Below are 11,446 nucleotides of genomic sequence, written 5' to 3'. Positions count from 1 at the left end.
TAGATTGGGAACTTTCCCCATGTCTTTCTTTGCCTTTCAGCCAAGAGAGGAGGCACGAAGTATTTTGACATATGTGCCACACACATACCGTTTTGCTTATGAGAAGGAGGGTACGAAAAAGGCCTACTCAAATCTACCTTTCAAGCTACATGCAAGAAATAACCGTAAAGGAAAAACTCACAAGACCAACTGTCTACGTTCCAGACCATTATTATGAGTAAGGTCTCTGGATCCACGAGGGGAGGGATCAAGCCTGATAGGTTCACCATTGCTCCCCCTTTACCTCTCACAGTACTAACGCCTAGTAGGTGCTCAAAACCAACCAACCAACCAAAAACAACAACAAAACTTATGGAATGCTTGGGCGAAGAAGCCCGAAAAGTGTTTCATGGAAGAGTTGGAGTGAAGCTGACTCTAAACTATGAGCATAGGTCGGATGGAGAAAGTCAAGGTGGGGATGTGTGTTGCGACTTGGGGAGTCAGCACGACCACTGGGGCCCTGCTGAGGGCTGTGCCTTCTCCAGGGGGATGTTGAGAACCATTTTTAATGGACTATCAAAATGCAAAGTACGCGGCGGGACATGGAGAGGACACCGAGAAAGACCCCTGGTGCCTATGTACATAACAATACCAGGCAATATGGGACACCTGGCCTTACTTAGGTGGTATAGAGCCTGACTGGGTCTTTCAGAGCAGGAAGCCACCCACCTGGCTGATCACACCAGGGTCCCTTAGTAAGGCCTGCTCCAATCATGCCCGATATTTGAATAGCCTTTTCCAGTTTACCAAGCATCTTTTCAAACACCAGCACGTTTAATACTGACAATATCCCTGTGATGTCAGCGCAGTTAGTATCTCTGCTTTACAGATGGGGAAGTTGAGGCTCAGAGAGGTGAAATGACTTGCCCAAGGTCACTTGGCCCTCTGCTCTGACCCTGCGTATTGAAGGAGGGGCAAAGTGAGAGTTAGCAAGAATCTGATAGACCAAAGTAAGATTTCCCCACTTTTTTTTTTTTCTGTCTTATTACAGCCCAAAGGCAGTAATAGGCACATGCATGATGTTTTTGCCCTGATGTTTTTGCCATACATGGTCCAAGGGTTTTATTTTTTCAATGAGAGCATAGGCGTAAAAAACTGGTAAAATGCCATCAAGTTAAAACAACAAAGAGGAAACGATCTCAAAGTTTTTTAGTCAAGATCATGTTAATTTACAGTCAGAACCATTTACATCATTTTTATTCGCCTTTTAGGATCTTTGCACTCAAGGAGCTTGCAGTCTAGTTGCATAGGGAAAGCACACTCATGCTCATTGTGGCAGATCTCATGACCTGGGATGCATGGTACCAAAAAAGAGGCAACCCTTAGCTACCTCGGGGCTTTCTCTGAAGCTGAAGACGCTCACTCGGCTGTGACAGGTATGGCCTGGGGGACAAACGTGGGGGAGTTGAAGCCTCCAAGGAGACAGGACTCCTTGGCCACAGGCCCCAGCCTCTCCTCTTTATCAGGACAACGCTCGGCACGCACTCCATGGTTCCTCAGAGGGTCCCCGTGGGTGTGAGGTTTATAATGCGTCCTTGGCTGCTTTTCTTTCTTCCACTGTCCACTGGGGGGCACACTGGCTTTGAGGGGGGCGGGTCAAGGGAAGGCCATTCTAGGAGACCTGGGACCATGGTGAGCTGGAGCTGCAGGTTTGGAAAAGAGCCAAAAGAGGGCTGCTTGGCTGGAGTAGAAGGTAGACTAGGGCAAGGAGATGGGTTTTATTTATTTTATTTATATATTTTTCAGGTTTTTTTAATGTTTATTTATTTTTGAGAGAGACAGAGACAGAACGCGAGTGAGCTAGGGGCAGAGAGAGAGGGAGACACAGAATCCGAAGCAGGCTCCAGGCTCCAAACCGTCAGCACAGAGTCCGACGTGGGGCTTGAACCCACAGAGCTGTGAGATCATGACCCGAGCCGAAGTCAGACGCTCAACAGACTGAGCCACCCAGGTGCCCCAAAGAGATGGGTTTTAGACTGGGGGGCAGACTGGGGTGTGGCTGTGTTGGGCCTTGAGCCCAGGTGGCTTTCTTTGCTCGCGATTCTATTACAGGTGGTGACAATGCTTTTATTTGGAGTCAGGCTGCGGAGGGACTTCTTTTTCCATTGCAAACATTTTCCTGGTGAATTTTTTTTTTTTCTCGTGTGTCAGTACTTTTAATGTTGTGTGCATCAAATCATAGTAACAAGATGACTATAAACAAGGTGCCGTCCCTCTATTTTCATGCACAGCCCAACAGGTTACAGTAAACCCAGTTTAGATTCCACCATCAAGTGTGGCTCTCCCATTAGTTCACCTTGTGACGGGTCATGAAGAATATCTTCAAATCCGATAGTCTCATCATTACCCCTCAAAATATCCAGTGAAAGGTGTGAGCTTGGAGGAAATGGAAGACGCTGAACCTGCTGCATTGCCTGGAATTCCGTTTGTAATTCGAGCAGAGCAAACAGACCCTGGATGATCCTCAGGGTGGAAAAATTCATTTTATCTTGGTTGAGCTGGAAATTTCTTTTCCTGATCACTCAAGAGGATGACGAGGCAAAAGTTCACTTTTCACACAAGGAAGACCTTTTCAAAGATGATCATGACTTTCCAAAGGTCCACTTGCTGAGAGTTCAGTGACTGGAATACTGTCCTTTAGCAGAGATCCAAGTCCTCTGGCATTTATCTTCAACTTGCTCTGTGAACAGCCTCTCAGCCCGGCCCCACTGCTCACTTTTTCCTGGTGAATTGTTAAGCCCAGATTTACTAGTTGGAGAATCTGATTTTTCCCTTCCTGTCCCTTCCTTCTGGCCGAGGAGCCTCCTTCCCTGTCAGGTCCCCTGTCTCAATTTCCTCCAATTTTCATCGTGCGTTAGTCCTTTCTTCATTCAGACAATGTGGGGCTTTCAGAAAGGATTCGGCAAAATGCCCTCTTAGTGTATTGGCATCTGTGTTTGCACCTGTGATGCCTTCTTAAGGTAAGCGCTGAGGGCAAGGTGCCTGAGTGTTGGCAATACCTCTCAGAACATTCTAGGTGCTTGGCAATCAGACAGTACCATTCAGGGGTTGAGTTCCAATCTCATTTCTTGAGAGGGCCAGGAGGCTCACAAGGGTCTCACAAGGGTGCAACCGCCTGACATTTTTTCCTTGCTCTCCTGGGACCCAATTACTGACCTGGCTGTTGCATCATAGCTGACTCACCTGCTGTGATCTTGGGAAGCCCAGCACAGTAGTAGTCAAATTGTTACAGTCTATGAACTTTCTCAGTTTGGCAAACGACCCCAGGAACCTGCTTTTCCTATCAGTGTCAGTCAGCAATACTTTTGGCTAATCACCCACCCTGCATGCGTGCATAGTACTTTCTAGATTGCAAAGCACTTACATATGCATCGGCTTGCTTTCTCATCTTTAGCTAAGCAGGGTAACTATTGTTTCCGTGTTATAAATAGACTTGGAAGTTGGGTGACTTTCCCAAGGTGACATAACTGGTTAGCTTTGCAGAGAGAATTGGAAACCAGGGCTAACTTACCACTAGACCCCCTGCTAAGGGAGACAGCAAGAAACATAAGACCCCTGGGGTCCAAGTGACAAATGAGTTCAACAGATGGTGTGTGATGTAAGCATCCAGTGGAGAAATTCCTCATAAGAGGTAAGGCTGAGAGACAGAAGAGAAGGTGATTGGAATCCAGCCCCTTAAAACAAAACAAAACAAAACAAAACAAAACAAAAACAAACAACACTTGTATTAGGAGTACCTTTTAGAGCGTAACAAAGTCATTTTGGACAAAAAGATAAAGACAGGAAAAAGATGAATGACTTAGCTTTTAAACAATGTAAGCAGACCTCCGAAGGACAGAGTATTAAGTACTCATTAAAATTGGCAACACTTCTCTAACTTTAAATGTCAGGAAGGACAAGCTGTGACTTTCTGCAGGAGATGGGACTCAGTTAGAAACTGGATTTGGGGGCCATGCGCCCTGGGTTCAAAAGTCTGCTCTGTGGCCTTGGGACCTTGGACAAGTCACTAAGGACTTTTGGGCTTTATTTTCCCTCTCTTTACAGGAGGATGATAATTCTAAACACAAAAGAGTGTTGTGAAAAACGGAATAGATCATATAAATTAAACTGACGGCCAGTAGGTGTTAGAAATCTGATGTCTTCCTCATTTCAAACATTTTGGCCCATGGTTGGTGAAGACATCTTGAGCTGGACATACCACATATTTGGCCCAGCACTGCCATTTCTGTGTTCCTCTGTGCAAGGCCATTGTCTGCATTAAACACACTGCGTTCAGAGGACCAGCTTTGTAGGGCACAGTGGGAATGTTTGGAACCCAAAAAGAAATGTGTTCGTTTCAAACTGTGAACAGAAAAACACCAACTCAAAAGTGGCTGCTTCATTAAATGTCTATAAAACATTATATCAATGAGTTAACTGCTTCTAGCTCTTGTGTGACCATGTGGAAGTCCTATATAGTGTGGGACGTGGGTAAATTTAAAATGTTCGATTCGATGTAGGATGAGGACACAGGAAGTCCGGCCTATAAAGGTGTTCAAGCCGGTCTGCTCCTACGGCTGGTGCAGTCACGGGGTCTTTAAGGATGAGCCTGGCTCGGCAGCCAGATGAAGCAGGGTCTGCGGATGTTAATGAGCCCTCCTGACCTGTTACCCCCCTTCAATGGGTAGATCAGATAGCATAGGGTGAGCCCGGAACAAGATGAGGAATGGGTTGGACCTTCCTTTGTAGCGGATACTCTTTGGCTTGTCAATGATAAGGTGATTAACGAATTAAATTGGACTTACACTGGACTTTATTTTAACATTTTAGCTGTGTTCACTTACCCCTTCCAGTTGGAGTGAGAGCCCCAGAAAAAGAAAATAAACTCTAGTTGTGTTTTGGTTCCACGAGAGGGCATTTATATTACAATCGGTGTCTTCTTATTTACTAACTGCACGCTTTACTTAGTGTGCCCTCCTTCGTTATGCCACTACCTTCTTCTGTGGAAGTGGGTGCTGCTGGACGGGGCCAGGAGACCAGCAGCAGCAGCTGTGTGCTGCAGAGAGAAGAAGAAATACTTCTGCCAGGAGCTTGGAGCTCCCGGGAGTGGTTTTCATATCCAGCAGTTCAATTCAGGCTTATGCCTCCCAGAATCACTGTATTAAATCATAGGTAAGTTTAAGAAGCCAGGAGAGTGACCATGAGACTCCCCACCAGATAAAAACCCCACTTGGTGCCAGTAAGGATTTAGTAGCTAGAGAAATTGGGGTGTGTGTGTGTGTGTGTGTGTGTGTGTGTGTGTGTAGAGGGGTGGATTCGCTCCTTTACAAAAGGAGACTTCAATTTGTAGAAGGAGCCACACTGGGCTTGCTCTATAGGGAACTCCCCTAGGCATTTCTCGTGCTCCATGATTGGTAACAATGAGATTTGCATCCATTGTTTTTTCAGGAAGTTGTTGAGCCAAGTGAGGAACACTTTCCAAGTGGGGGCAAAGGCAGAGTTGTCCGAGTTTTTTGAAAGACCACTGAACCTGAAACACAGCTTGGGAAAGTGAGACCCGAGCAAATGTGACCAGGATGTGCAATGGGAGGGCAGAGCACCTGAGCTAACTGTGAGGCTCGAAGGCAGCCAGAACAAGGCGCGCAAAGTTTACCTGGTTTGTTGAACAGGTGTCATCTCTGACATACATCACTAACCACCAAGCTGAGACAAAGGGGACTTCCTCCTTCTCATGGTGTTGCTGTTTGCACTTGATATCTGGGCGTTCTGAAGCTGGCACAGTGAGAGCAGGGATGTGGCCGTGATCCGGCTCAATGGGGCTCAGGCCCCAGTGACCTTTGGCTGCAAGCACCGTTTGACAAAGGACGAGTCCTGGCCCCCTGGGCCCCCTGGGCCCCTCCTTCTGGTGTCCTCTTTCGTAAGTTAGACAGCATGGGTTTCTCCAGTGGCAGGTCCTGGGGGAATATGAACTGCCTGAGTGCGCTCTGACTCTTTCTTCCAGTCGTGACATTGGGAAAGGCTATGAGAATAACTCACCCAACCCACTCTTGGTCAGAACTATAGAGAAAGAAAGAAGATCCTGAAAAATCTTGGTGTTACATATTTCTTAAAAACTTATTTATTTTTTTAATTTACATCCAAGTTAGTTAGCATACAGTGCAACAATGATTTCAGGAGTAGATTCCTTAGTGCCCCTTACCCATTTAGCCCATCCCCCCTCCCACAACTCTCCAGCCACCCTCAGTTTGTTCTCCATATTTATGAGGCTCTTCTGTTTTGTCCCCCTCCCTGCTTTTGTATTATTTTTGCTTCCCTTCCCTTATGTTCATCCGTATTGTATCTTAAAGTCCTCATATGACTGAAGTCATAGGATATTTGTCTTTCTCTGACTGACTAATTTTGCTTAGCAGAATACCCTCCAGTTCCATCCATGTAGTTGCAAATGGCAAGATTTCATTCTTTTTGATTGCTGAGTAATACTCCATTGGATGTATATACCACATCTTCTTTATCCATTCATCTGTTGATGGACTTGGTGTTACATACTTACCTCCCTTTAATCAGATGATGAAACTCAGAACTTTGGTTCCCATAGATAATACTGAGTATCAGATTACCAAGTTTACTTTGCAGAAGATTTCACACTAAGATTCTTATTGAAAGGGAGTTCCCTTAGTGAATTTTTAAATATTTAAATTTACAAGAGTCCAACCTGCATTCAGCTTTTAGAAATATGTATGTTGACTTAAGGGAGAGACATTAGAAATAGAAGGCATTAACAGACTGCTAAATTTTTTTTAATGTATTTACAACTTTACATAAAGGATGATGAAATGTCTTGGTGTTCTGTTCCGAGTTTTGAGAAACGCATAGAGTCCTGTAATCACCATCATGATCAAGCTACAGAAGATTCCCCCAAATTCCCTTGTGCTGCCCTTTTGTCATTCGACTTCTCCCTCCACCCCTAACCCTTGACACACTTCTTCATCTCTCCAGTTTTGCGTTTTCCAGAATGTCATATAAATTGTAGACTATTGTCTACCGTACGGCTGTACGGTGCTTCCTGTATCCACTTGCCAATTGAAGGACATTTGGATTGCTTTTAGTTTTTGGTGATTAGAAATAAAACCACTCAACACATTATTTTTACATACTCAACAGTTTTCATTTCCCTAGGGTAAATATTTTGGAACAGGATTGCTGGGGTTTGTGGTACACATATGGTTGACTTTCGAAGAAACTGTTGGATGGTTCTCTCAAAGAGCTGCATCATTTCTATCCCCACCAATTCCGGTTGCACTAAACAATATGAAATGGTTTTTGCTGTCAGTGATCATACATATTTTTAAGAACTGAAGACAAGAAAAATAGTCTGTTTATCTAGATTTTTAGAATTTCTGTGGCTCTTCATCTTTTTTTCATTTCCAAAGTTCTAGGTTTCCCTTTAATATCATTTCCCTTCACAGTCATTTTTTTCGATGTTTATTTATGTTTTGAAAGAGAGAGACAGAGAAGACAGAGTGCGAGTGGGGGACGGGCAGAGAGAGAGGGAGACACAGAACCCGAAACAGGCTCCAGGGTCCGAGCTGTCAGCACAGAGCCCGACGCGGGGCTCGAACTCACGGACCACGAGATCATGACCTGAGCCAAAGTCGGAAGCTCAAATGATGGAGCCACCCAAGTGCCCCACTATCATTTCCCTTCAGTTGGAAGAACTTCCTTTAGCATTTCTTGTGGAGCAGATCCTCTGGTGACAAATTCTTAGTTTTCCTTCATTTGAAAATGTCTCTATTTTGCTTTGAGGGATATATTCAATGTACATAAAGCCTGGTTGACAATTCTTCTCTTTGAACATTTCTCTGTTCCCTTGTCTTCTGGCCTCCGTGGTTCCTAGTGAGATATCTGCAGTCATTGACTCGTGTCTCATATACACAATATGCCATTTTCTCTGGCTGTTTTCAAGATTTTTTTTTTTTTTTTTTTTTTTGGTATTTTGTTTTTGTCCATTTGATTATGATTTGTTGGTTTTCATCGAGTTCGTCTTCGTCTTGCTTGGGATTCACTGATTTTTTTTTTTAAGAAATTTTTTAATGTTTATTTTTGAGAGAGAGAGAGAGAGAGAGAGACAGATCATGAGTTGGGGAGGGGCAGAGAGAGGGAGACACAGAATCCAAAGCAGGCTCCAGGCCCTGAGCTGTCAGCACAGAGCCTGACGCGGGGCTCGAACTCACAAACTGTGAGATCATGACCTGAGCCAAAGTCGGACGCTTAACCGACTGAGCCACCCAGGCACCCCCACTGATGTTTTTGAATGTGTAAATATATATCTTTCACAAAATCTAGAAAATTTTCACCCTTATTTCTTCAAATACTGTTTCTGCATTGATCTCCCCTCATTCTGAGATTCCAATGATTTACATGTAGAACTTTTAATATCCCATAAGTACCTAAAGCTCAATTTGTTTGTTTTAAAATGTTTTCTGTCAAGATCAGAAAATTACTATTGATTTATTTTCATGTTTACTCACTTTTTCCTTTGTCATCTTTATTCTGCTATTGAGCCCATCCAGTGAATTCTTTGTTTCAGATATTATTTTCTTTTAGTCCTACACTAAAACTTTCCGGCTTTTAAAAAAGTGGGTTTTTTTCCTCTGACAGAATGTCTATCTTATGTTCTTTTCAAACCTGTATACCTGTATCTCATGAAGTATAGTTATGAGACTGCTTTCAAGTTTTTGTCTGATCATTCTAACATTTCAATCATTTGAGGATTGGCATCCGTTAATTATATTTTCTTAAGAATTTGCCATATTTTCCTCATTGTTGGCATGTTGGGTAATTTCAGATTGTATTCTGAACACTTTAAATATTACATTGTGAGACTCTGAGTCCTATTAAAATCCCCTGAAGAACATTTATTTTGTTTCAACGGGCAATCAACCTGATTATGTTCAGACTGTAAGTTCACTTTCAACTACTTCAGGTGATGGGTCCAACGTTAGTTTGCTATTCAAAGCCTTTGCTGTGCTATGTGACTCTTCCCCATGCATATGCTCCTCAGAGTTTAGTCTGGTACTTAGTGTCTATGTCATAGTTCAGTTCTAAAAGCGTTTTCTATTTCTTTTGGTCTGTTCCAGACATGTGTAGCTCAGAAATATAGGTGTCTCTAAGAGTTTTAGTATACCCCTTCCCAATGCGTCTGTGCTGGCTCACAGTTCTATGTCATGGGGCCACCGTAAGGGAAACGTGGCAAGAGAAAAGAGAGGAGATAATAGTAGGGATTGTCCCTACTTTTTTTGGTCCCAATCTTAGGATCAGAAAAGCTTCTTTCTCCAGTTTTCTTGTCCATACCAGTCCTGTCTCTGCAATGAGGGTAGGAAAGAGAGGGAAAGAAGAAAGTGAAAGCAATGAGAGTTTCTTCCACCCTTTCTGGGCCATGGGGCCCTTTTACCTGGTCTGATGGCCAGAAAAAGGGGATTTCTCTCAGAACTTCTGCTAACTGTACCTGCTGTGCAGCTTAAGCAACTCTGACCACCCTCAGGTCAAAGCCAGGGGACGAAGGAGAAAACAAAACAGAGCAAACAAAAACCCGGTAAAGTCACTGTCATTTAAGTCTGGACTTCCCTCCCCAATCTGCCCGATACGATTTCCTTTTCAGAGCCCTCAGGTATTTGCTTTTTCTATTTTGTCTAGAATTTTTGTTGTAATCAGTAGAGTAGAAAGACTGTAGTGAGCACACTGCATTTTGGCCAGCCCTGGAAGTCCTTGGGTTGCTGAATTTTAACACACAAAGAGGGACTTATCGCTTGTGAGCCTCCTGGATGGGGACCCCCTTAGAAGAATAACCAATTCCTGTTGCGGCAACCCCTCTCCAGCTCCACACTTGCCTGTACACCTTGGGACTCTGACCTTGCTCCTTTTGGAAACTTTGCACCAACTAACATGTCCATGTCTCATAGCCCTGTCATCCTTGGCCGGGTCCCAGTTGGAGACTTCCCTGACCACTTACCCTCTCCGATGCTCTCATGCCCATAGTGGTGGGAGCCTCTTTTCCATGCCCCAAACTTCTACGGCATCTCTCACTCCTAAAGATTTCTACAGTGCCCGTTTAGAACACATGCTCTTATGTCCCGTCTCTTCTCACATCGTTGCTTCTATCATCTCATCTTTAACTAAAACCTGGCTCTTAACCTGAGAACACTTATGCCCCTGCCATCCTCCCCAGAACGTTCAATCATCCTCTTCCTTTACCTCACCGTCCACACTCTCTAAGAAGACAGTCTTGCCTCCCACTCCACAGAGATATGAACCATCATAGGAGAAGGGCTTCAACTCCCTGCTTTCTCAGTTGCTACTTCTCTGAACCTATTTGTCCTTCCTTGTTGCCCCCAAGGAAAGGGGCCTTCTTTCCTTCTGAGGTGAAGCCCTGGTGTTTGTACACTTGATTCCATGTTTTTTCTACCTTCTCATTTCTGGCCAATGGAATAAAACAAAGGATGAAAGTAAGAGCAATAAATACTCTTTCTTTTTTTTTTTTTTTTAACGTTTATTTATTTTTGAGACAGAGAGAGAGTATGAATGGGGGAAGGTCAGAGAGAGAGGGAGACACAGAATCCGTAACAGGCTCCAGGCTCTTGAGCGGTCAGCACAGAGCCCGACGCAGGGCTCGAACTCACGGACCGCGAGATCATGACCTGAGCTGAAGTCGGATGCCCAACCGACTGAGCCACCCAGGCGCCCCTCTTTCTTTCTTTTTAAATATTTTATTTTTTTAAGTAATCTCTACACCCAACATGGGGCTCAAACTTACAGCCCCAAGATCAAGAGTTGCATGGTCCACTGACTGAGCCAGCCAGGCACCACAACAAATATTCTTTAAAAAGGAGACAAAATTACCACTATTAAGAAACACAAAGCAAACATAATGGCTTCCCTAGGAACCCAAGAATATCAGCTAAAAACACCAATAAAAAAAATTGTTAATTAAAATATGAAATTGTCCCCAAAGTACCAATGCTAAAAAGCAGATCAGTGTAATAGAATAGAAAGTCCACAAATAAACTCAAGTATGAATAAACATTTCACATATAATAAAAGCGGAATTGCATACCAAGATTAAGGGAAGAATTAGCCAATGAAAGATGCTAGGATATTTGGAAATACTCATAAAAAAGGAAAAATTAAATTCTTAAATAGTGAGGTATCACTCTCCATATCTTATACCAAAATAAATTCAGATGAATTAAAGAATTCAGTGTAAAAGAGGCAACTGAAAAATAAGTCAACAAGATAGTTTTTTTTTTCTGCAAAAGTTGGTACAACAAGCCAAAGATGGATAGAGTTGATACATAAAACATTTTCAATGTATGTAAAAAATATGGAGTATTGTTAGGAACAGGGGAACTCTGTTATCTTTGTGACTTCTCTA

General features: G+C 43.5%; 1 pseudogene; it reads right to left on the bottom strand.

Moving 5' to 3' along the window:
• Positions 1 to 2,251: 2,251 nt before the first annotated feature.
• On the bottom strand, positions 2,252 to 10,051 carry LOC109277390 (proteasome maturation protein-like; annotated as a pseudogene).
• Positions 10,052 to 11,446: the final 1,395 nt, after the last annotated feature.

Source organism: Panthera pardus, unplaced genomic scaffold, assembly GCF_024362965.1.
Source record: "Panthera pardus isolate Hobbes unplaced genomic scaffold, ASM2436296v1 HiC_scaffold_13, whole genome shotgun sequence".
Lineage (NCBI taxonomy): Eukaryota > Metazoa > Chordata > Mammalia > Carnivora > Felidae > Panthera > Panthera pardus.
Note: the sequence above shows the minus strand (reverse complement) of the source record. Positions and strands in the feature narration are given on the sequence as shown.